The sequence below is a fragment of the Canis lupus genome, chromosome 33 (assembly GCF_011100685.1).
Source record: "Canis lupus familiaris isolate Mischka breed German Shepherd chromosome 33, alternate assembly UU_Cfam_GSD_1.0, whole genome shotgun sequence".
Classification (NCBI taxonomy): Eukaryota; Metazoa; Chordata; class Mammalia; order Carnivora; family Canidae; genus Canis; species Canis lupus.
The window spans coordinates 23,424,280-23,448,652 of NC_049254.1; the positions used below are offsets into that span (position 1 = coordinate 23,424,280).

At 39.4% G+C, this 24,373-nt stretch overlaps 1 protein-coding gene and 1 long non-coding RNA gene across 9 annotated transcripts in view; one reads left to right on the top strand and one right to left on the bottom strand.

Moving 5' to 3' along the window:
- The window catches only part of IGSF11 (immunoglobulin superfamily member 11), a 184,579-nt gene that overhangs the window by 137,052 nt on the left and 23,154 nt on the right, over positions 1-24,373 (bottom strand). For 2 of the 5 annotated variants that reach the window (XM_038582922.1, XM_038582918.1), the window contains exon 1: positions 17,210-17,288. The exons of 1 other annotated variant lie outside the window; for it this stretch is intronic. The gene's annotated coding sequence lies outside the window, so the exon portion shown is untranslated. Of the gene's footprint in view, positions 1-17,209; positions 17,289-24,373 lie in introns of those variants that run through there. 2 more of the 5 variants (XM_038582916.1, XM_038582915.1) reach the window with 2 other exon arrangements.
- Positions 12,506-24,373, top strand: part of LOC102155007 — a 45,806-nt gene continuing 33,938 nt past the window's right edge. For 3 of the 4 annotated variants that reach the window (XR_005383363.1, XR_005383360.1, XR_005383362.1), the window contains exons 1-2: positions 12,506-12,586; positions 14,492-15,078. This is a non-coding gene — a long non-coding RNA (uncharacterized LOC102155007). Of the gene's footprint in view, positions 12,587-14,491; positions 15,079-19,909; positions 20,108-24,373 lie in introns of all 4 variants that reach the window. The other variant, XR_005383361.1, reaches the window with a different exon arrangement.

Genomic DNA, 24,373 nt, shown 5'->3' on the forward strand with positions numbered 1-24,373 from the left:
CATGGAGCCTCACCTAGGGCTCCCTGCTCAGTAGGGAGGCTGCTTCTCCCTCTCTTTCTGCCACCATTCATGCTTGCTCTTTCTCTCTCTGTCTCTCAAATAAACAAATAAAATCTTAAAAAAAAAGGAATATAATTCTTACTTCACAGGTTGTTATAAGAATTCAATGAGGTAATATATGTGAAAATGCCCATTACCACCTCTGACAAATAACCTAGCAAGTAATGTTAACTGCTGTTATTACCATTATGAGATTATTTATTTTATTATTTATAAATTATTTATCTTATATTTGAAACTCTTCCCTCATGGGGACAAAACATCCATTTTATGGATTTGGTATTTCACCAAAAATTTTTCATTGCATTGTATTTTATAGCCCCTAACAAATCATTGAATCTATTTAATTCTCAGAATCAAGATAACTTCACAGAATAAACTGAAAAGACCTCTGATCAGATCTTTGAAATGAGAGACTTTAAGGCATTATTGCTTTAACGAACACCTTTGCCTCACAGCCAACCCTACCCTGCCCTTCCACCTTTAATGAGTGTACACAGGTCTCACGCAGTCTTTCATCAATTCAGCAAATACAGAGAAATTCCTATATGACGTGTTAAGTGGCAATGGAGCAACTAGATCATATAAAATGCATGTTTGCATTATTATGAGGTTAATAAAATGGCTAGGTTAATGAATCGGCTAGGTGGTCAGGAATAGGGGTCCTATTGCTGGATCCAGATCTATTCCTGTCCTAGCTGTGCTTTAGTGCCACCTGGTGGCATATCTAACGAAAGCTTGGCTACTGATGGAAATGTGGGTCCTGATCCGTAGGTAGTCCACAGCAGCAGCCATGATTCCAGGAATACTGAGTTGGCACTTGTTTCATTACCTTGATGAAGGAATACTTGGCCATAACATACAGGAACATGCCCTCTGCTTCCTAAGGCATAACTACCTGCCATTTAACCTTCCAGCCTCACCCCACCACAACCTCCCTTGGAAAGTAAGAGCTTTAGCCTCCACCCTGTCTTCACACCACCAATAGACAAAAGGGATGAACATGGGACAGGAGTTAATAGTCAATTCCATTACATGTTAATTCTCATTATTTATGAGCCATAATATAATGTAGTTTTACAGTATTTACATATCCCAGGTCCTGTCCAAAACTGGTGATACATTAAGTAACAAAAATCAGAAGATGTTTGCTCTTACAGAACTTCCAGTTTAGTGGAAAATGCAGAAATTTATCACATAATCATACAAACAAATGTGACAGTGATATGAAGGAGAGAGTTTAGGTGCTTAAGCAGGACTGAAACAGAATCTAACATAATTAGAGAGATCTGAAAAGAATTCTCTGAAGAAATGATTCCTCTAAAAAGACTGAAGGTTGACTAGCAATGGAGAAGTAGATAATTTCTGGCTCAAGCAACAGAATGTGTAACTGAGATATTCTGAAACAAGGTGATGCCTTTTTAACTTCCCTTTGTAAATCATGTTTTCCTTCAATCTTTCACCGTTTTACAGAAAGCCATGAGTTTTGTTGGGCAGAAGGCAGAACAGGCAGCTGGGGAGGGAAGGGTCATTCTTTTGCTTTGAGAAGGATGGTCCCTTCTTTGAGTCCATGGCAGGGCCACTTCCTAGTAACCAGGCTTCAAGAGATGGAAACGGTCTACCTGCTTTTGTTGTTGTTGTCATTATTGTTTGTGGTTTTATTTGTTTTTAAATCAAATACCTCGGGCAACCCAGGTGGCTCAGCGGTTTAGCGCCACCTTCAGTCCAGGGCTTGATCCTGGAGACGCGGGATCAAGTCCCATGTCAGGCTCCCTGCATTGGGCCTGCTTCTCCCTCTGCCTGTGTGTGTGTGTGTGTGTGTGTGTGTGTGTGTGTGTGTGTGTGTGTCTGTCTGTCTGTCTCTATGAATAAATAAAATCTTTAAAAAAATAAATCAAATACCTCCTTTTTAAATATCAAGAGACAAGACAGATGGATTGAAACAAAAGGCTTCTATTGTTACATCATCCTGGAGACAGGTCAGGGATACTACATAAATGAGGTTCCAACCCTACCAAGAAGGTCATGGAAGCTTCTCTAAGAAGAACCAAGGGAGAGAAAGAGAAAAGGTGAGGAAGTCCGACTGGAGTGCCTTCACTTTCCCTGGCAGGTGGAACAGTTCAAGGAGGCACTGCTGTGATTTAGAAAATGAGTGGTAGGAGAGGGATGATGGCTCTGGAAAAAGTGTTGATGGGTAGAGGCCAGAAGATGGTCGCACAGAACTGCATATACTCCCTGACGGTGGTGAGAAAGGAGAGATTGGAGATATCATCATGTTCTTGGTTGAGTGAGGTAAGAGAGGCACTCAGAGATGCCAAGAACACTGGTGAGCCCTCACATTGGGATGAAATGCCGACCAATGAAAAACTAGGAAAACAAGGTCAGAAAGATGATCTCCTATATTTTCTTCCAAAAACATTATTGAACACATTGGGATGAAATGCCCACTGATGAAAAACTACAAGGTCAGAAAGATGACCTCCTACATTTTCTTCCAAATGCATTATCTTACCTTTCACATTTATATCTGCAATCCATACGGATTTGATTTTTGTGCATGGTGGGACACAGAGATAGCCGGCTAACCCAGCACCATTTATTGAAAAGGTTAGCCTTTCCATACTGAACTACAGTGTAGCCTTGTCATCAATGAGACGAATATGTGTGGGTTTTGATTCCTCTATTCTGTTCCGATCGATCAAGTTCTCTCTTCTAGCTCCAATGCTACCCTGCCTTAATTACTATAGATATATAATAGTCATGATACCTAGTAGTGTAAATCCTCCAGTTTTTTTTTTCTTTTTTTTTTTCAGTTTTGTTTTTGTTAAGGCTGCTTTGGCTACTCTTGCTTCTTTGCATTTCCAGGTAAATTTTAGAACCAGCACCTAAATTTCCACAATAAAATCTCCTGCGATTTTGATTGAGATTATGTTGAAACTGTAGATTAATTTAGGAAAAATGATATCTTTATAATATTCATTCTTCCAATCTAAGAACATGCCAAATCAAGCAAGGCATTTAGGGTTCCTTCATTTCTCACAGTCGTATTTAGTAGCTATTTGTCCACTTTTAGTTATATTCCCAATTAAATTTATCCCTAAATTTAGCTGACTACAATCCTTTGATGCTATTATCAATGGTATCATATTTCAAATTTCATTTTCTATTTGTTTTTGCCTGGTATATAGAAAAAAATTTAACTCATACATCTTATTTCCAATAATTTACTTATCGACTCTAATAGTTATAGATTCTTTCGAATGGTCTACATATACAGTCATGTCATCTGAAAATAATCCTTTTCAATCCTTATTTATTTCTTTCTCTCACCTTATTGCACTTCCTAAGACCTCCAGAAAAAGTTGAATGGAAGTGTTGGCAGTAGGACTCCTTGTCTTATATCTCATATCAGTGGAAGCATTGTAAATATTTCATCATTTAATATGATGTCTCCTCTATATTTTTAATATATTTATTAAATTAAGAAAATTCCATTTTATTCCATGTTTGCCAGGATTTTAAAAAATCATTAATGTCTCTTAATTTTTTTTAAGATTTTATTTATTCATTTGACATAGAGAGAGCCAGCACAAGCAAGGGGAGGAGCAAGGAAAAGGAGAGGGAGTCGCAGGCTTCCTGCTGATCAGGGAGCCCTTATGTGGGGCTCCATCCCAGGACCCTGGGATCACGACCTGAGGAGAAGCCACACACTTAACCAACTGAGCCACTCAGGTGCAGTTTTAAGTTTTCTGAAATGCTTTTTCTGTACTTGTTGCAATGAGCATGGACTTTCTTCTTCTTCTTCTTCTTCTTCTTCTTCTTCTTCTTCTTCTTCTTCCTCTTCCTCTTCTTCCTTCTTCCTTCTTCCTTCTTCCTTCTTCCTTCTTTCTTCTTTTTCTTCTTCTTCTTCTTCTTCTTCTTCTTCTTCTTCTTCTTCTTCTTCTTCACCTTGATAATGTGTAAGTTACCTTAATCGAGTTGTGAATAGTAAGCTACCATTGTGTCTGTGAAATAAATGACACTGGTCATATGTTCATCCCTTTTTACATACAACTGGATTTTTTAAAGTGCTTGTTCAAAATTTTTGCATCTACATTCATGAGAAAGATCGGCAGATAATTTTCTTATAATTTCCTCATCAAGTGTAAGAAGCAAGGATATCCTGGCTTCATATAAAGTAAGATGTTCTTCTGTCTCTATTCTATTCTTTAGAAAATGATTTGTGAAAGACGTGTTTTGTTTCTTCCACAAATGTTTGTGAGAATTTACTTATATATCCACCAAACCTGGGTTTTCATTATGTAAAAGTGTTTCTCCTTCGACAATCTTTTTCATAAATAACACACTATTCAGATTTTATTTATCCCTGGCAGCTTTGGCTAGTTGTTATTTTTCAAAACTCTATCTTATCCAAATGTATTGGCTCCAAATAAATAAAAATTTCAGTGTATGTTTGATGTCTTTAAAGTCCATAGTAATATCACCTTCTTAATAACTGATGCAGGTAATTTATATTTACCTTTTTGTTACAATGATAGAAAAATAATAGGAAAATAATTAGGGTCCCCCAGGATTAAATAATTCAGGATGATATACTAATTTCAAAATCCTAATTTAATTCCATCTGGGAAAACCCTTTTTCCAAACAAGATAACGCTCACAGGTTTCAAGGATTATGACATGGATAATTCACTTTGGGCATCACCATCCAGCCCATTGCACCTTGGTTTGCAACTGTATTACAATGAGGTGCAGTTTTCTTTGTGTAGCATTCTTTGTATTTATTATGCTTGTAGTGGGCTGAGTTCTTTAATCCATGACTTGATTTATTTTAAAAGTTTTGGATAGTCTCAGCTATAAGCTCTTCAAAGGTTGCATCTACCTCATTCTATTTCCTCTGGGTTTCTAATATATTTTAGAGTTTCTGAATATGATTCACATGAAGAGTGCAGTATAACTAGCTTGTACCAGCTTGCCAAAGTAAATTGTTAAATATTCAGGTATTTGGTGGCGTGGCTATTAAATCATTGGTTGCTTGAAATCAGCCATGGTGACAGTATTTATACCATGGCAGTAAGTGGTATCATTACAAATCAAGATTTTCGGGATCCCTGGGTGGCGCAGCGGTTTCACGCCTGCCTTTGGCCCAGGGCGCGATCCTGGAGACCCGGGATCGAATCCCACGTCAGGCTCCCGGTGCATGGAGCCTGCTTCTCCCTCTGCCTGTGTCTCTGCCTCTCTCTCTCTCTGTGTGTGTGTGACTAGCATAAATAAATAAAAATAAAATTAAAAAAAAAAACAAATCAAGATTTTCGGAGAGAAAAAAAAAAGATTTTTGGGGAGGTGGACAATGGGATGGAGTAATTTGGTGATGGTCATTTAAAAGGGCAGGTGGCAACAAGCACATGAGAAAATGCTCCGCATCACTTGCCATCAGGGAAATACAAATCCAAACCACAATGAGATACCACCTCACACCAGTGAGAATGGGGAAAATTAACAAGACAGGAAACAACAAAGGTTGGAAAGGATGTGGAGAAAGGGGAACCCTCTTGCACTGTTGGTGGGAATGGGAACTGGTGCAGCCACTCTGGAACACTGTGTGGAGGTTCCTCAAAGAGTTAAAAATAGACCTGCCCTACGACCCAGCAATTGCACTGCTGGGGATTCACCCCAAAGATATGGATACAGTGAAACGCCAGGACACCTGCACCCCGATGTTTTTTTTTGCACCCCGATGTTTATAGCAGCAATGTCCACAATAGCCAAACTGTAGAAGGAGCCTCGGTGTCCATCAAAAGATGAATGGATAAAGAAGGTGTGGTCTATGTATACAATGGAGTTTTCCTCAGCCATTAGAAACGACAAATACCCACCATTTCCTTTGATGTGGATGGAACTGGAGGGTATTATGCTGAGTGAAATAAGTCAATCGGAGAAGGACAAACATTATATGGTCTCATTCATCTGGGGAATATAAAAAATAGTGAAAAGGAATAAAGGGGAAAGGAGAAAAAATGAGTGGGAAATATCAGAGAGGGAGACAGAACATGAGAGACACCTAACTGGGAAACGAACAAGGGGTGGTGGAAAGGGAGGTGGGTGGGGGGTGGGAGTGACTGGGTGACGGGCACTGAGGGGGAACCTGGTGGGATGAACACTGGGTGTTATGCTATATGTTGGCAAATTGAACTCCAATAAAAAATTTTTTTAATTAAATAAAAGGGCAGGTGATGTGATGAGCACGGGGTGTTACATATACATAAATGATAAATCATTGCACACTATATCTGAAAAAAATCAAGATTTCTTTTTTCAGAGAGAGGGATTAAATACACATTTGTTACACTGTTTTGTTCTTTCTATTCTTGTGTCTCTCTATGCTTCAACTTGGATATTTTCTCTTGAATTGTCTTCCAGTTTACTAATTCTGTGTTCAGCTGTGTCCAATCTCATAAAATCTATTTATTAAGTTCTTAATTTCAGATACTGTATTTTTAGGCTACATATATCCATTTAATTTTTTTTATAGATTACAGTTGTCTGGTGAGATTTTCCATCATTTCATCTCTTTGGCCATGTTTTCCTTTATTTTCTTAAACATATGAATCACAGTTATTATAAATTCCTTGTCTGCAAACTTCAACATCTAGACCATCTGTGGCCCTAGTCAATTGTCTTCTTTTTCTCTTAATTATAGGCCCTATTTGTCTTGCCTCATTGTTTGCCTAGTAATTTTTTATAGTATGCCAAACTCTGTGTGTTATCCTTCACCAAAGAGGGTTTTTTTCTGTCCTCTATTAGCATATAGGAGGAGAGGCTGATTGCCTCAATCCAATTAAGTACTGACAGGGTTGGGACTAAGTTTCAGTTTTAGTAAGACTCAGATCTACCTCCAGTTCCCCTCTTTCTCAGGCTTTCTGAACCTGATATTCCTGATTTCCTGAACTTCTTATTGAGAGCCTGGTATGTTTCCATATCTTTGGCTCTAACACACTGTGAAAGATCCAGCTCTACCTTTCCAAAATTCTCAGCCCAGTTCTGTCATCGCCTGCCCCTACATTTTAAAATCTAGCAAATGTCTTCTTGAAGGGGAGACGAGCTGTGTGCATTTGATGCTTGTCCCTTCCCATGGCAGATCTTTGTTTCCTAAGTATCAGGAGACTGCAGGGGATTTCACTCTGCCTTTTAAAAGCTTTCAGCTTAGCTCTTCAGCTACCTGTATAGAACCAAAGCTTGACCAATGTCCTGTGAGGAAAACCAGACATGCATTTACTGTGCTTCAAGTTTCCTTTCTTCACTCCAACCTTTCATGACCACTAAAAACTTTATACATTTCTCTTTCTCTTAGCAGACTCTTCTGCCTAGATCACAACAGATCAGTAGCCCATGCCCAAGGCTGGCAAATGACTCTAGGAAGAGAAGTGGCAATTGTCCATCCACCTACCTTAGGACAGTTCTTTCCTTTCTGGAATCTTAGTATCATAAACTTGCTTTTACAGCTCTCAGATACCTTTAGAAATGTATTTTTAATTTGTATGGCTTTTGCAACAGAAACACTGGTCTGCCACTATCTTCTACCTCATACCTACTAGTAGAAGTCCCAACACTTAGTTTTTAAAAATATACTCAGGCAATTCTAATAAGCAGCCAATCTAAAGCAATAATGACTTCATCAAAGAAACGGTTACAAGACTGAGGTCTGAGGTGAGTTATCTATAAGGTACCTAGGCTTTCCCTTACTTTTACAAGATAAATAGACCCACATCAATTATGCATTTTATATTTCATGGGGGAAGAAAAGGAAAAAGTCCATAGAGCAGCAAAGCCATACTAACCATGGGTCACTCACTTTTTAAGACACATTCCCAGAAGTTCTAAACTTAAACTTCCATTTGTAAATCCTTGAACTGAACTGTATCACTTGCCCATTTCTATTTGTAAAGGAGGCAGGGAAATGTAACATTTGTTAACCTGAACACAATATCACCCCCAAGAAAACTGGGCTTCCCTTCCTAAAGAAAAAATAAGAAAGGGACGCCTGGGTGGCTCAGTGGTTGAGCGTCTGCCTTTGGCTCAGGTAGTGATCCCGGGGTCCTGGAATCGAGTTCTACATCGGGCTCCCCACAAGGAGCCTGCTTCTCCCTCTGCCTGTATCTCTGCCTCTCTCTCTGTCTCTCATGAATAAATAAATAAAGTCTTTTTTTAAAAAAGGCTTCTGCCTAAGTTTTAAAAGAATAAGAAAATGGTTATCAGGTGAGCAGCTAGCAATCTCTGCTACAGTTCCATTTTTAGCACTTTTAGCTTCTTTCTTATCTAATTCCTCTCTATAATTGTACCTGAGAAAAAACATTTTCTGCTCCAAATAACTTATCAAAAGCCCAGAGAATTATTCCATTTTATATTTTCTTGCAAGAAGCATGACTTCCATATCTGCAGTAATTCTTCATCAATGAGACAGAAATAATTTTACTGACATATTTCTTTGTCATTCAGTTCTTTTCTCAAATGAGAAAATTTCAAATTAAGAAATTCATTTTCAAAATAAGAAAACAACCCCATTTATAATTGCATCAAAAAGAATAAAATATTGGGACACCTGGGTGGCTCAGCGGTTAAGTGTCTGCCTTTGGCTTGGGGCCTGACACCGGGATCCAGGATCAAGTCCCGCATCGGGCACCTTGCAGGAAACCTGTTCTCCCCCTGCCTGTGTCTCTGCCTCTCTCTCTCTCTCTCTCTGTCTCTCATGAATAAATAAATACAATCTTGAAAAAAATAATAAAATACTAGAAATAAATTTAACCAGGGAAGTGAAAAGACCTGTACTCTGAAAACTATAAGAAATTGATGAAAGAAATTGAAAATGACATAAATAAATGGAAAGATATTCCATGCTCATGGATTGGAAGAATTATTATTTTTTAAAAGTCTATATTACCCAAAGCAATCTAAAGATCCAGTGCAATCCCTATCAAAATTCCAATGGCATTTTTCACAGAACTAGAACTAATAATTATAAAATTTATATGGAACCACAAAAGATCCTGAATAGCCAAAACAATCTTTGAGAAAGAACAAAGCCAGAGGTATCACACTCCTTCATTTCAAAATGTACTACAAAGCTATATTAATCAAAACTGTATAGTATTGGAATAAAAATCATACACAGAGATTAATGGAACAGAATGGAGAGCCCAAAAATAAACCCGTATATGGTCAGTTCATTTTTGACAAATGAGGCAAGAATGTACAATGGGGAAAGGACACAGTCTCTTTGATAAATGGTGTTGGTAAAACTGGACAGCTACATGCAAAAGAATAAAATTATACCACTATCTCCCATCATAGACAAAATTAATTCAAAATGGATTAACACCTTGAATATAAGACCTGAAAACATAAAACTCCTAGAGGAAAACATAAGCAGTATGCTCCTTGACTCTGGTCTTAGCAGTGTTCCTTTGGATCTGACTCCAAAGGCAGGGGGAACAAAGGAAAAATAAGCAAATGGAAATATATCAAACTATAAAGCTTCTGCATAGCTAAGGAAACTATCAACAAAGCAAAAACGCAACCTACTGAATGGGAGAAGATATTTACAAATCATATGTCTGATAAGAGGTTAATATCCAAAATATATAAAGAACTCATACAACTCAATAACAAAAACTAAACAATACGGAGAAGGACAAACATTATATGTTCTCATTCATTTGGGGAATATAAATAATAGTGAAAGGGAATATAAGGGAAGGGAGAAGAAATGTGTGGGAAATATCAGAAAGGGAGACAGAACGTAAAGACTGCTAACTCTGGGAAACGAACTAGGGGTGGTAGAAGGGGAGGAGGGCGGGGGGTGGGAGTGAATGGGTGACGGGCACTGGGGGTTATTCTGCATGTTAGTAAATTGAACACCAATAAAAAATAAATTTAAAAAAATGGGCAGAAGGTCTGAATAGATATCTTTCCAAGGAAGACATAGAGATGGCCAACAATCACATAAAATGATGCCCAACATCACTAATCATCAGGGAAAAGCAAATCAAAACCACAATGAAATATCATTTGTAACTGCCAAAGCGACTATTATAAAAAAGACAAGAAATAACAAGTGTTGATAAGGATGTGGAAAAAAGTGAACCCTCGTGTACTGTTGGTGGGAATATAAATTGGTGCAGCCACTATGGAAAACAGTATGGAGGTTCCTCAACCAATTAAACATAGAACTACCATATTATATAGGAATTCCACTACTGGGTATTTATCCAAAGAAAACAAAGACACTAACCTGAACAGATATTTTCATAGAAGCATTATTTACAATAGCCAAGTTATGGAAACAACCTAAGTGTTCATCGATGATGAATGGATAAAAAAGATGTAGGGTGTGTGTGTATTGTATTATCATAATATGATATGATTTTATATATATGTAAATATATATAAATAGTATATACCCACATATTATTTATATATAAATGTCTATAAATAAGTACACACATATAAGTGAAATCTAAAACAAACAAACAAACAAAAAACCCAAGTAAAACAAAAGCAAACAAACAAAAAAAACAGACTGTTATACAAAGAATAGATTGGTGGTTGCCAGAGTCAGAGAGCCTGAGGAGGGAGGACAAAGTGGGTAAAGGAGATCAAGAAACATAAATGTCAAAAAAAAAAAGAAACATAAATGTCCAGTTATAAAATAAATAAGTCATGGGGGCATAATGTACAGCATGGGAATATAGTCAATAATATTTTATTAACATATTTATATGGTGACAGATGATAACTAGTCTTGCGGTAATCATTTTGCAATGTATACAAATGTTGAGTCACTATGTTGTACACCTGAAACTAATATATTACATGTCAATTATAACTTAGTAAAATACATTTTTCATTCAATGACTTCTTTTCTCACCTCTGAAGCCTACAGATCTCTGCCAAACTGCTTCAAGGAATCAAGCTTTCAAAATGAGCTTTTAAAAATATGTTTTGGGGCACCTGGGTGGCTCAGAAGGTTTAGTGACTGACTCTTGATTTCTGCTCAGGTCATGATCTCAGGGTTGTGGGATCCATCCTTGCACCATGGGCTCCACACTGGACATGGAGCCTGCTTAGGATGCTCTCTCTACCTCTCCCTCCCTCCCCCAACCAGCTCACACACTTTCTCTCTCTCTCTCTAAAAATTATTAAAAATAAAAAAATTATTAAAAATAAAAATATGTTTTAATGGAACACACTGTTTTAAAATAGCTTTGGGATCCCTGGGTGGCTCGACAGTTTAGTGCCTGCCTTCGGCCCAGGGCATGATCCTGAGGTCCCGGGATCGAGTCCCACATTGGGCTCCCTGCGTGGAGCCTGCTTTTCCCTCTACCTGTGTCTCTGTCTCTGTCTCTCTCAGTGTCTCTCATGAATGAATAAATAAATATTTTTATAAATAAATAAATAAATAAATAAATAAATAAATAAATAAATAAAATAAAAGCTTTGTACTGGGGTGCCTGAGTGTTATAAGGTTAAAGTTGGTTAAAGCATCTGACTCCTGGTTTCAGCTCTGGTCATGATCTCAGGGTCCTGGGAAGGAGCCCCCATAGGGCTCTGTGCCCCCCATCAGACTCCCTGCTGAGCACAGAGCCTGCTTAAGACTCTCCTTCTGCCCCTCCCTCCTGCTCTCTCTCTCTTAAAATAAATATTCTTTTATAAACAAATAAATACAATAGTTTTGTGCTCTCATGTGACAAAAAGTTAACGACCCTAAAGGAAAGATACAACTTGGGATCTTTCTTAATTAGAGCCAATAAAAATATATTAATAACAATGATCAGTTATTTTATATATCTTTGGTAAAAGAGAGAAGAGGCTTAAGTTTTTGTAGGTTGGTGGTTATTAAGACCACAAAAACTATGAAGGAGTGAAATATATTACCATGGAAATTAATTGAGTCAATTTTAAGGCATGTCAAAACAAAGAGTAGAAAAATTCCTCTTGCATATGATTCTATTTAGAGAGAGAAAGAAAGACTAAATGACCACTGTAACTCTTTGAGATTTCATGAATAATATGGAAATATAGCTTAAAGGTATTTGACAAATACAGACACTGATTATGAAAAATTCTAATTTTACATTATAATAAAATCCCAGGTACTTTCAATGATATTCTACAGGCAGCTGTTGGAAGGCAGGTGCTAGAAAAGAACTTGATATCATTGTTAATATTTTCACGGTGAGTAGAAAATTACTAACTTCTCCTTTTGGTTGATTCAGAGTAAATAAACAGGATTAGGGAAACTAGTTAAAAGAGAGGGGGAAAGAGAAGGAAAGAAATCACATATTTGCCACCAATTAAGAAGGTGCTACTTTGTTAACTGTTGCTCCTGTTTGGGGAGGAAATTTTTCGCTGCTCTGATTCTGTCGTCATGGCAATGAAAATTCCATATAACAATGATTCGCTGAAGCATGAGACAACTCTGGAAGAAGAGGCACTGCGTAGGAGGAAGTAACAATTGTTGACGCCCCAGGTACTAGGCACTTTACGTTATCTCATTTAACCCTGACATGAATACTGGGGCGTATCTTCTATTTTCAAAGGGGGTAAACTGAGGTCCATAAAGCATCATGACAGGGAACATGTAAGTGGAGTTGGAACTCGGGTGTTTCTGACTTTAGAGCTCCTGCTATATCACAGTTCTTCCAGACCAAAACAGGTGGAGACTTTTTAACCCTAGGCCCTCAGCATGAATTTCAAATGTATTTTTCTTATTCCTTTGAAAATTGAAAGCAAAAATAAATTGATATCTAATAGAAAGAAAAGAGCTTAGCTTTTTTCCCGGGATTCAGCCTGTAGGGTTATTGTATTTATATCCAAGCCCGAAATAATATGTTGCAATGCTGTTCTAGATAGAAATCTAGTACATATTTGGAATACTTAAGGGAAAAAATATAAAGTGATGGGAAATGAGCTGGTAAAGCAAGCGTATCCAAATAACAACTGAATGATGATATTTTATGCAGATTCTAATATAATCTAACAATTAAAAAAATTTTTTTAAATTGTCCCACAGTACCTTCCTGGACAACTAAGAATCAGATTGTCTAAAACATCAGTAGCATCCAAATAGCTATCTTTAGAGTATACGAGCCTTTTGGGGTGCAGGGATTGGTTTTTTTCTGCCTTTTTTTTTTTTCTTTTTTTTTGGCTTGGGGTTTTAATTTTTTAATTTTTGCTGAGAGGAGACCGAGAGGTATAGACGCAGCTGTGGAATAAAGACAAGAGAAAATTGGGGACAGTGATGGGAATGCTATGCCCATTTTTCTCATTTCTTATCAGTACGTGGCTGTACTGATGGATGAGCTCAAATTCCTCTGAGAGCAGTAACATGGCAAAAGGCCAAAGGAAGTATATTTATGAAAGACTGCAGGAGACTGAACACAACAGAGCCACCTTTGTCTAGGTGACCAAATGCATACAGAATCAGAGAGACTACTCTTCCTTTCCCCCAACCCCACCAGGAAACACAGCCTCGGCATATAGCAGGTCAAGGGCAGCAGTGCCCAGCAGAGAAGCATCCTCAAACAAAAGCTCTTTGCCAGGGAAAGTTACCTCTCTTGTGGTTTGCAGTCATGGGGTCACACAAGAGTTGAAGAGCACAGACATAATTATTTATGAGCATATGTGAAACACCAGAATTGTGGAGGCTGCTTGAAACAGCTGGGGGAAATCTTTGAGAGGGAAGTGAGGTCCTGTGAGAGCAAGGAGAGCTAAGGAACAGGCTGGGCATAAATGTCACACAGTCGCAGTCATACTCACAATTTGGCGAAGCCTTGAATGGCTGGGTTCCATGATTTCCAGACAGAAAATATTTACACTAAAGAGGGGCACCTGGCTGGCTCAGTCAGTGAAGCATGTGATCTTGATCTCAGGGTTGTGACTTTGAGCCCAATGTTGGGGGTAGAGATTGCTTAAAAATACAATCTCAAAAAAAATTACACTAAAGAAAAAATTCCTTGAAGGAAATAGTGATATATCATGTATCACAGAAGTTGCAATCTTCACATTATATGTGATCACTGTTTTTGACAAAATGTGATCCTGCCATGGTTAAAAGAAAAAGAGACTAGGGAGGAGGGCTCATAAAATGAGGGTATTCATTTGACTGAGAGAGTATGGTATATTAGCTATGTATCTTCCCTGTAGGATATTGTCTATCTTGGAAATTTAAACCCAATTACTTGATTCAACTATCAATGTATAGGTAGTGATGCCGATATATTTCATTTACTGTTGAAGTTGAGGAATTTGCATTCTATTTCTAAGGAATATTGTATCTGATGCCTCCTTTAATTTCTAAAAATCTCAAAACATGTAAGATTGGTCACATAAGTCATCACAGCTAGTACAGTAACAACTTTCTTTGTTGATTCAGAGGCATGAGGAGCCCAAAGACAAGTGGTCATGTCAACTTCAAGTTCAATGAAATAATCATTGTGTGCCCCTGGTGGAAGCATTCTCCTCTTTGGAATAAAGACTTCTAGACCAGTGGAACCTAAAGATATGGGGCCAAGAAGCAAAAATCTTGTGTGTTACTAGGGGAAAAAGTGAGAGGAGGCAGTGGCATTTTCAGAATCCTTGGATCCATGAATCCTGGCTATGGAAGAAACAGTTTCAAATATTATACACTAAATTTAGAATAAATACTGCATCCTGGAATATGCTGGAGGACGCTGTCTCCATTCTGCAAAGTATTTGTAGCTGGCACCATAGCTAGTTATTTGGAGAGACATCCCCCTATTATTTTAAGCCAACTTCTTGGAATAATGGAGAACATGAAAAGACCAGTGAATTCCATGGCCTTGGGTACTTTGCTGCACTTCCTTTGTTGTGAAATTAAATTCCTGGCTGGAAGTGATGCGATGTGGAATACCATGACAGTGGAAAAGGCATTCTACAAATCTATGGATAGTAGTTCCGGTGGAAGCATTTATATACAGAGGAGGAAAATCCATATTTAGAGTAAGTTTATTTTTAAGTAAGGGCAAAGTGATGCACTTTCCATGATGAAAGCTGTCCAGTGTAATCAGCCTGCCAACAGCTGATCACCCCAGGGAATGATGCCATAACGGGGGCTCAACGTTGGTCTCTGCTTCTGGCCATTTGGCCATGAGCAGTGCCTATAGCTAGGCTGGCCTCAATGAGTGTTCTTCCATTTTGCCAAGCCCAGTGCATAACCTCAATCCCTGCCACCATAGCTACTTGTTCATGAGTCCATTAGGCAATGACAGGAGGGGCTGGGGAAAGAGACTGACTGGTATCCACAGAACATGCCATTCTATGCACTTGATTATTAAAATACTCTTCTGCCAAGATCACCCTCTGGTAAGAATTCATATGGGACACAAGTATCTTCACACTATTTGCCTATTCTCATACCTCTTCCCCAGACTTCCTTGTTACCACTTTTCTAAACACACTCCTGAGTCCTGACCATCCAGCCAAACCACTGGCCACAGCCCATGAGTCAGTATGCAATCACACACCTGGCTGTATCTCCTTCCAAGCAAAATAAACAACTTGGTGCACTGCTCAGAGTTTAACTCACTTTGGAAGATTTCCCTTCACTGCATGCTTTCAAGGCTGTCCCAGAGAGGGGCTGTACATAGTAAGTATGGCAGTTGTCCACATTGGATTGGTGCCTGCAAATCACACAAAAACATCTGTATAATCAGTCTTGAGCTTTTTCTTGCTCAGTCAACTGGTCTTAGAGAAATTCTCACAAGGCTGTAAGGACAGGCTGAGACAGAGAAGATAATATAGCAGAAGAGACCATCAGCATTTGGACCACTTCCTCATGCAATGTGTTTGTGCCTTCAGGGTCTATTTCATACCTGTTGGGCTCAAGCCCAGTCTCACATACACCACTAACCTTCACAGGTGGAAGTGCAAAGGCTGCTTCTACTAGAAAAAAAAAAAGCCTTGATTAAATTTAGAGGTCCAAATTCCCTCATCTTCACTGGAATCTACCATATGGTCTTGATCCCATTCCATCCCGGTAAAGATCTATTTTTAACAGAATAGATACTGTAGGGTTGGAAATTCAATTTGTGTCATAATTCAGCCACTTGCAAAAGGAAGCTCTGGGTTTGGTTTTAAGAAATCTTGACTTTGTGGTTAAAGGAAATAAGGATCTCTTTCAAGAAAGTGATAGAAGCTTTCAGGTCAGTCAATGTGAAGCCCTGAGCTCATCATTTTCTTCCTCTACTTTTTCCAGTGCACTTGAAAACAACCAACCAATCCCACTAAGTTCCTCATTGTGACTAAAATGTACTGAGGTTGCTAATACTTGGTGCCTCAGAGCCTTGCTTTCTGTAGTTGATGAAAGATTTCCAAACACGATAATTTTATTAACATTATTGCCACTTCATGCCACTGGAAACAGCGTCAGACATGGGTGCCCTTAAATCTAATCAGAGAACCAATTCCATAAAATACAAAGTCAATTCCAAGAACTCATCCTTAAGACCCTGTTCCTCTGGGGACACCTGGGTGGCTCAGTCGGTTAAGCATCCAACTCTTGATTTTGGCTCAGGTCATGATCTCACAGTCATGAGATCAAGCCCTGTGTCAAGATCTGTGCTGAGCGTGGAGCCTGCTTAAGATTCTCTCTCTCCCTCCACCCTTCCCTCCGCTTAGCTATTTTTCTCTCTTTCAAATAAGTAAGTAAAATCTGATTTTATTTATTTCAGAGACACAGAGAGCATGAGAGCACAAGCAGGGGCAGGGGCAGAGGCAGAGGGAGAGGGAGAAGCAGGCTCCCTGTGGAGCAGAAAGCCTAACATGAGGCTCAATCCCAGGACTCTGGGATCATGACCCTAGCTGAAGGCTGACGCTTCACTGACTGAGCCACCCAGGAGTCCCAATAAATAAATTTAAAAAAAAATTAAAAAGATTCTGTTCCTCTGGAACCATAAATTCTGGTACCAACTTGTGTATGGATCACTGTTCAACTGGAGAACTAGTAGGTTGCATGCACATGCACATATGCACATACACACACACAGAGAGATCTGGGGCTAGATATAGGTATATACATAGATACAGATATAGACATAGACATAGAAGGATTTATTACATGCAGCTGGCTTACCCGGTAGTGGGGGCGGGCTAAGCAATTCTGAAGTCCATAGGGCCCACACTGGAAGGGAGATCACATGCACGCCAGAGCTCTACAGGAACAAGGTAAGGGTTGTCACTCACAGTTCAGCATCTCTGCACTCAGAGAAGGCCTGCTCCTCTTTCAAAGGCCTTCCAATGATTAAGTCAGGCCCACCCAGCATAATCCCCCTGATTAATTCAAAGTCAACTTATGAGGGGACTCTAATCATGGCTGCCACATCTCTTCTCAGAAGCACCTAAATTAGAGTTTCCTTGAATAACCTGGAGAAGGTACCTGTTGCTACCATCCTCCAGCTCTCACATCCTAACCGGAGACATACGAGAAATGAAATTGTGGGGACTTTAGTTCAGCCTAGCCAAGGTGAGATGTCAAAAGCTACTGCAGGAAGCTACCAGAGGAATTTAAGGAGGGGAGAAACACATTCGGTTATTTTTTTAAAAGAATACTCTAGCAGCAGTAGCATAGAGAATTGATTGGCAGCTGGGCAGGAAGGCAGGAATTTCAGCCTGATACCACAGTAATCCAGGCCAGACGTGAGAAAGGCCTGAACCAAGGCAGTGACAATAGAAAGGAGAGGTGGGGATGGGTCAGCAGAGAGACTCTAGAGAACTTAATGATTCACTGTGAGAAGTGAGAGAGGATTTACTTGGCAACTGATTGAATGTTGGTACCAATCACAGAGATAAGCAGCACAGAAAAAAAAACCTCAGATTTGGGGAAAAGATCAATAAATTTCCCTTTATTATCTATTTAACGGGCTATGAAATAAAGACTTGTGTACAAATCTATAGTTCAGAGAGGTGACAGCTGCAGAGTGGGAGGCCAGAGTATATGCTCGGACAGGAGTCATGATGAGAACCAGATTGTCCAGAGCAGGTACAGAGAATGAGAAGCTGAGGAGAGGGCTTGGCTCATAACCTTGTTGCAGCTGAGATCACAAGCCAGTTTTTTCTATTGATGCTATACCAAATCACCACATTTTTGGTGGCTTAACCAGTACAAATCTATTATCCTACAGTTCTAGAGGTCAGAAATCCACAGTGGGTCTTCTTGAGCTAGAATCCAGGTGGGCAGGGGGGCTTTGCCCGCTTCTAGAGGCTATCTGCACTTCTTGCTTTTTGGCCTTCTTCCTCCAACTCCAACAGCAGGTGGAGACTTTCTCCTGTTATCCCTCTCCTGCCTCCGTCTTCCACTTTGATGAGAACTCCTGTGACTACTTTGGGGCACACCCACATAATCCCTGATGATCTTCCTATTTTAAAGTCAGCTGATTCGCAACTTTTATTCCATGGGCAACCATGTGACCCAATATATTCACAAGTTCTGAAGATCAGGACATAGATGTTTGGGGGGCCATTAGTCTGCCTACCACATTGTCCCAGCTCACTCATCACATGAGCCTCCTACCTTCGCGGCCATTTCTATTCCCTCTGCTGAATCTTCCTCTGCTCAACTTTAAATGTTAAACATTCTCTTTTCCATCTCCAAGTGATTTAATCCATTCCCACGGCTTTACATGCCATTTCAGTGCGTTTCTCCTGCTAGAATGTTCTTCTGCTCTTCACACTATTATTGGTTTCTCCTTCAAGAGGTCTTCCCTATTCACTATATTTATAATGGGTCCCCCATTATTCACTCTATGTTTCTTTATGGCACTAATAATAATTTGTAACTGTTCGTTTATTATTTGTTTACCAAAGATTTCCCCAATTCGAATTAAGCTCCAGGAAGGCAAAGGCCTTGTCAAGGTTATATTCCATTGTACTTAGCCCAGTGCCTAGTACAGAACCTAGTGCAGAGTAGGCACTCAAAAAAACTGTAGAATGAATCAATCAATAAGCGAAAGAATGAGCAGATGAGAGAAAGAACCTTTAAAAGAGGCTATGATACAAAGATCGGAGAGTAGAATGAATACCAGGAGAGAAAAATGTCTCAGATGCCACAGCTGAAGGAGTGATTTATCAAAAACTTAAATAATATAAAAGGGTTAAGCAAGACAAGGAGACAAAAATCCCGCTGAATCCTTGTCACTTAAGAAATTCCAATATTAGAGACAAGTCAGATTGGAGTGAGCTAAGGAGTGTATAGGAAATGAGAAAGTACAGAAACATAGCCCTCCTGGGGTGTCTGGGTGGCTCAGTGGGTTGGGGCGTCTGACCCTTGGCTTCAGCTTAGGTCATGATCTCAGGGTTGTGAGACTGAGCCCAAGCCAGGCTCCACGCTGTGTACAGAATCTGCTTGAGATTCTCTGCCACTCCCTTTGCTCCTCTCCCTGCTTGTGTGCTCTCTCTCTCTCTCTCTATAAATAAATAAGGAAAATCTTTAAAAAGAAAGAAACATAAGAAAGAAGGGCATAACTTCAGGTGGCAGAGGAGGAAATGGATGTTGATTTTCTCAACTGAAAAATAAAGACAAGGTCAAATTCTTGGAGTAGGAGATGAGATGCCAGGTATAGTTTGAGAAGAGAAGTAAAAATGTATAAAAGCTACTGAAGGTATAACGGAAGTGGAGCAAACCAATGGTAGGAAGGCTGAAATCAGGATGAAAATGCTTTGCTTTCCTTCAGTGCTTTAATCATAGTAAAGTTCAGCCCTGTGCATAGAGAAAATGCAACAATTCACAGTCCTCATGGGAGAAAATGATACTATCTTTAGCTTCTGATCTCTGCAGATCACAGCACTGTATGAAGGAGGTCAGGCCTAAGTCGCATGGCAAATGGCCAGCACTCATGGTCTTCCGGTAATGCATTTGAACCATGCAGATATTGCTACCGCAGAAGCCTAAGGGACCAACAAAGCACAAAGGACAAATTACAATAACATCGTCAAGAACCCACATGGAGAGAGTCTGAGAAGCTACAGAGGGGAGGTAACTATGTGAGCTGGGCCTTTAGGAGAATTCACCCAGACAGGTGAATTTTGATTCAAATTACCATTCAGAAAAAAAAAAAATTACCATTCAGTGAGCATCTTCTTTGCACCAGGCATGAGCTATATGGTTTAAGCACACAATTTACTACCCCCACACAAACACCCTAGTAAGAAGAATTAGGTTCAAGGCACGAAGGTTGAGTGACATCTACAAGGGACACGATGTATGCTTATAGAAATAGTGAAGAATTGATACAAGCCTGGAATTGATACAATGCTCTCTCCAGTCTTCCTTCCTGCCTGTCATAACATGAAGAGATGGAAAGACGCAGTCAGAAAACAGCCTATCAGAATAAACCATGGATACAACAGATGCAGAAGCACTAATACTGCCTGTATTTTTCTATGGCATAAGTGCTTCATGTTACCTGGACACGGACTCTGGAAGCTACTAGTCAACTCCGTATATTCTGAGAAATTATGTAGGATTCAGAGCTACTTCTGTACCTGGCCCTGTCAAAGCAGTTAGTGCCCACGTGCCCTGTTCCCTGCCCCCAGTGGAGTAAATCTACTTTACACTATCAAAGGATAGAAGGAAATGCATATCAAAATTTTCCATAATCCTGGGTTCCTGGGTGGCTCAGTTGGTTAAGTGTCTGCCTTCAGCTCAGGTCATGATCCCAGAATCCTGGGATTGAGCCTCGCTTCGGGCTCTCAGATCTGCGAGGAGCCTGCTTCTGCCTCTCTCTCTCTCTCTCTCTCTCTCTCTATCTCTCAGGAATCAATAAATAAAATCTGAAAAATTTTTTTCCAAACTTCTGAGAAACATATATGTTATATAATCAGAAGTCCTTGAGGTGACCATGTGGGAGTGGTTACCCTCTCAGAGGAAACATAGAAAAACAGGAATGCTGACTGATACTTATGGTCAACACAATGCCATGATATGAGAAATCGAGTTAAGATCTGAGGCCACAGATCCATCCATATCTGAAAAATCCCACATGGCAAAAGTTTTGTTAGAAATTCAGAGTATCAAATTCAACTACATAAATGAAATAGCTCACCCCCCGATTGAGAATTCAAAACTAAGAATACAGAATTTATGAACAGGTTGCCATAAGCTAACTTATCACTTGCCATGGATTTGACTTACCTGCATCAAAGAGTGAAGACAGCTGTAGACAGTCTCCTGTCTCAGAGAGGCACCTGATGTCCCCTCAGAAAACCTTCTGGTATGAATTGAACTGAGGTGGGTTGGAGAGACTTGCTCTGGTTCACAGGAAATCCCACAGTACAAGACCTCAGCTGCACCAGGATTTTGGGGACACTCAAGGGTCTCACAACCACAGAGAGTCACTCAGGGGTTTGAGCTCATCACCATGTCCTTTCAGGGATCTCTGGCGAGAACACTGTTCCAGGCCCATTAGATGTGGGAAAGGATGATCCTAGTACCTTGCCAAGCCCAAAGGTTCTGGAGGATTCTTAAGAGATCAGAACACAGGCTTATCAGGATGGGTCTGAGACCTCAGTAGCAGACTACTGCCAGGCTGTATGAAGTACCCCACTTCACTGGCCTCTCTGGGCAACCACACCACAAAGAATCTTAATGGGTGATATATCTAATCATGGTCCTTCTAATCTGACAAGAAGTAAAAACTAGAGCAAAATGGTAGATGGGAATCTAGTTAGGTACTTTCCTTGGTGCTTTACATGTTATCTCATTGAATCCAATTTTGAGGTATAATACACAGCATTTTTGTACTAAAGGTGATAGTTCCTCTCACACTCCATTTTGAGAAGCTAAGGCCCAGTTTGGAGACTTAGGGACTACATTACAGCCCTCTCCTCTGAGCCAAAGGCAGATGCCCAACCACTGAGCCACCCTTTGCCCATTTTTAAATTGTGTTGTTTATTTGAGATTTCTTTTTGCCTTGTTGAGTTATAGGAATCCTTTATACATTCTGGATATTAGACCCTCATCAGATCAACTATTTGCAAATATTTTCTCCCATTCTGTGGGTTGTATTTTCACTCTTTTGATACTGTCCTTTTATGTACAAACATTTTTAGTTTTTTTTAAGATTTTATTATTTATTAATGAGAGAGAGAGAGAAAGAGAAAGGCAGAGACACAGGCATTGGGAGAAACAGGCTACATGCAGGGAGCCCAACGTGGGACTCGATCCTGGGTCTCCAGGATCACACTCTGGGTCGAAGGCAGCGCAAAACTACTGAGCCACCCGGGCTGCCCACATTTTTAGTTTTGATGGAGTCTAAGTTATTTGCCTTTTCTTTTGTTGCCTGTGATTTTGGTGTCATATTTACAAAATTATTCCCTAATTTGAAGCCATAAAGATGTAGACCTATTTTTCCTTCCGAGAGTTTCATAGTCCTGTCATAATTTTGTATGAAGTGTGAGGTAAAGCTTCAACTTCATTCTTTAACACATGGATCTTTTACACATGTACACATCCAGTGTCCCAGCATCATTGCTGAAAAGACTATTCTTTTCATATTGAATGTTCGTGCACCATTGTAAAAAATAAGTTGACCATAGAGATATGGATTATTTCTGGACTCACAGTTATATTCTATTGAATGTATAGATCTTATCTCATGCCAGAACCACACTGTCCTGATTTCTGAGACTTTGTAGTAAAATTTGAAATCAGGAAATGTGAATTTTCCAACTTTGTTTTTCAAGATTATTTTAGCTATCCTGTGTTTCTAGAATTTCTGTATGAATTTTAGGATCAGCTTGTCAATTTCTACCAAAAAAAAAAAAAAAAAAAGCCCCACACACAGCTGGAATGATGATAGGGACTGTGTTGAATCTCTAGACCAATTTGGGGAGTATTGCCATCTTAACTATGTTAATTTTTTCATCTGCAAAAATAGGATGTCCATCTATTTATTTAGGTCCTCCTTAATTTCTTCAGGAAATACAAATCTTGCACAGGAATCAAAAATGAGAGACTCTAGGGGAACACTTAGAAAAAAGGAAAATCTGGGATGCCTGGGTGGCTCAGCGATTAAGCCTCTGCCTTCAGCTCAGGGCGTGATCTTGGGATCCAGGATCGAGTCCCACGTCGGGCTCCCAGTGAGGAGCCTGCTTCTCCCTCTGCCTGTTTCTGTGTCTCTCATGAATAAATAAAGAAAACTTAAAAAAAAAAAAAAAGGAAAAGCTGCCTAAAAACTTTTCAATCTCCATAAGGCTGGACTATAGTCAGTACATGTGTGTTCCATGAGATCCCTTTGTTTCCTTAAAGTAAATCTGATATGCTTAACCTGGCTCGAATGGGTTTCTACTCCTGGTAATCAAATGACCCTGGGCTAAGACATTACCTATCAAGATCAGTAAGACTTTGGAAAGTTCAGAAAGGGTCTAAAAATCAGCACTGGTAAACAGCAAAGCTGAAATTTGAACTCAGCTCCAACAGACTCCAAAATCTATGTTTTCCCCTTCACCATCCTTTGAAGCCTGAGTTTATTTGTTTCCCAACGTACCTTTAAGAGTTAGGCCAACCTGCAGACCTACTAAGTAATTTATACATCGAATTGCACATCTGCCTTCTCAAATAATTTTTCTTAAATGGCGTTTCTGATTTTACATTTGGCTCTCTACGCCTATTCTTCATCTTTCAGCTATAACCCCTAAAAGTTTCCCTTTTTATGATTTTTCTATGCTTAGTGGTTGAAGCTTTGATTCTTCACACTCTGAGGATTATGGGAGAAATTGCTTTATTCTTGAATATTATGCTTCTATTAATATATCCCAACATCATGTTGGCTTTTAATAATAGCACAATTCTATGGTACCTCTCATCTTGCTCCAAAAAATTATGGACATTTGCAAACCCCAGCTTTATACCAATCAATATGACAGTGTGGAAAAAAGGAAACGCTATCTATACAGTTTTAGCAGGCAGATTTTCTTCTCTTCTTTCTTAATAACAGTGGGAAGTCTTCTCCAGTAACAAATAACCCAGAAGAGACAAAGCCCAGAGAGGAGGCACAGAAGCTGGAGATGGTGTATTTTTAGTCATTTGATTAAATTATGGAGATGTGAAGTTGATAATTTATTGAAGGGGTACAGGGAAGTCTATGTAAATGTTTGCAGATGAATAATTAATGTGACTTTCCGACATCACTAGGCCTTTAATTAAAGCCACTGTGAAACAAAGCAAGAACCAAGAGCATATTATTATAGCAGCTAATTGTAACTTTCCTATCCTAAGTAGCATTTGAGAGTCCATGCTTAA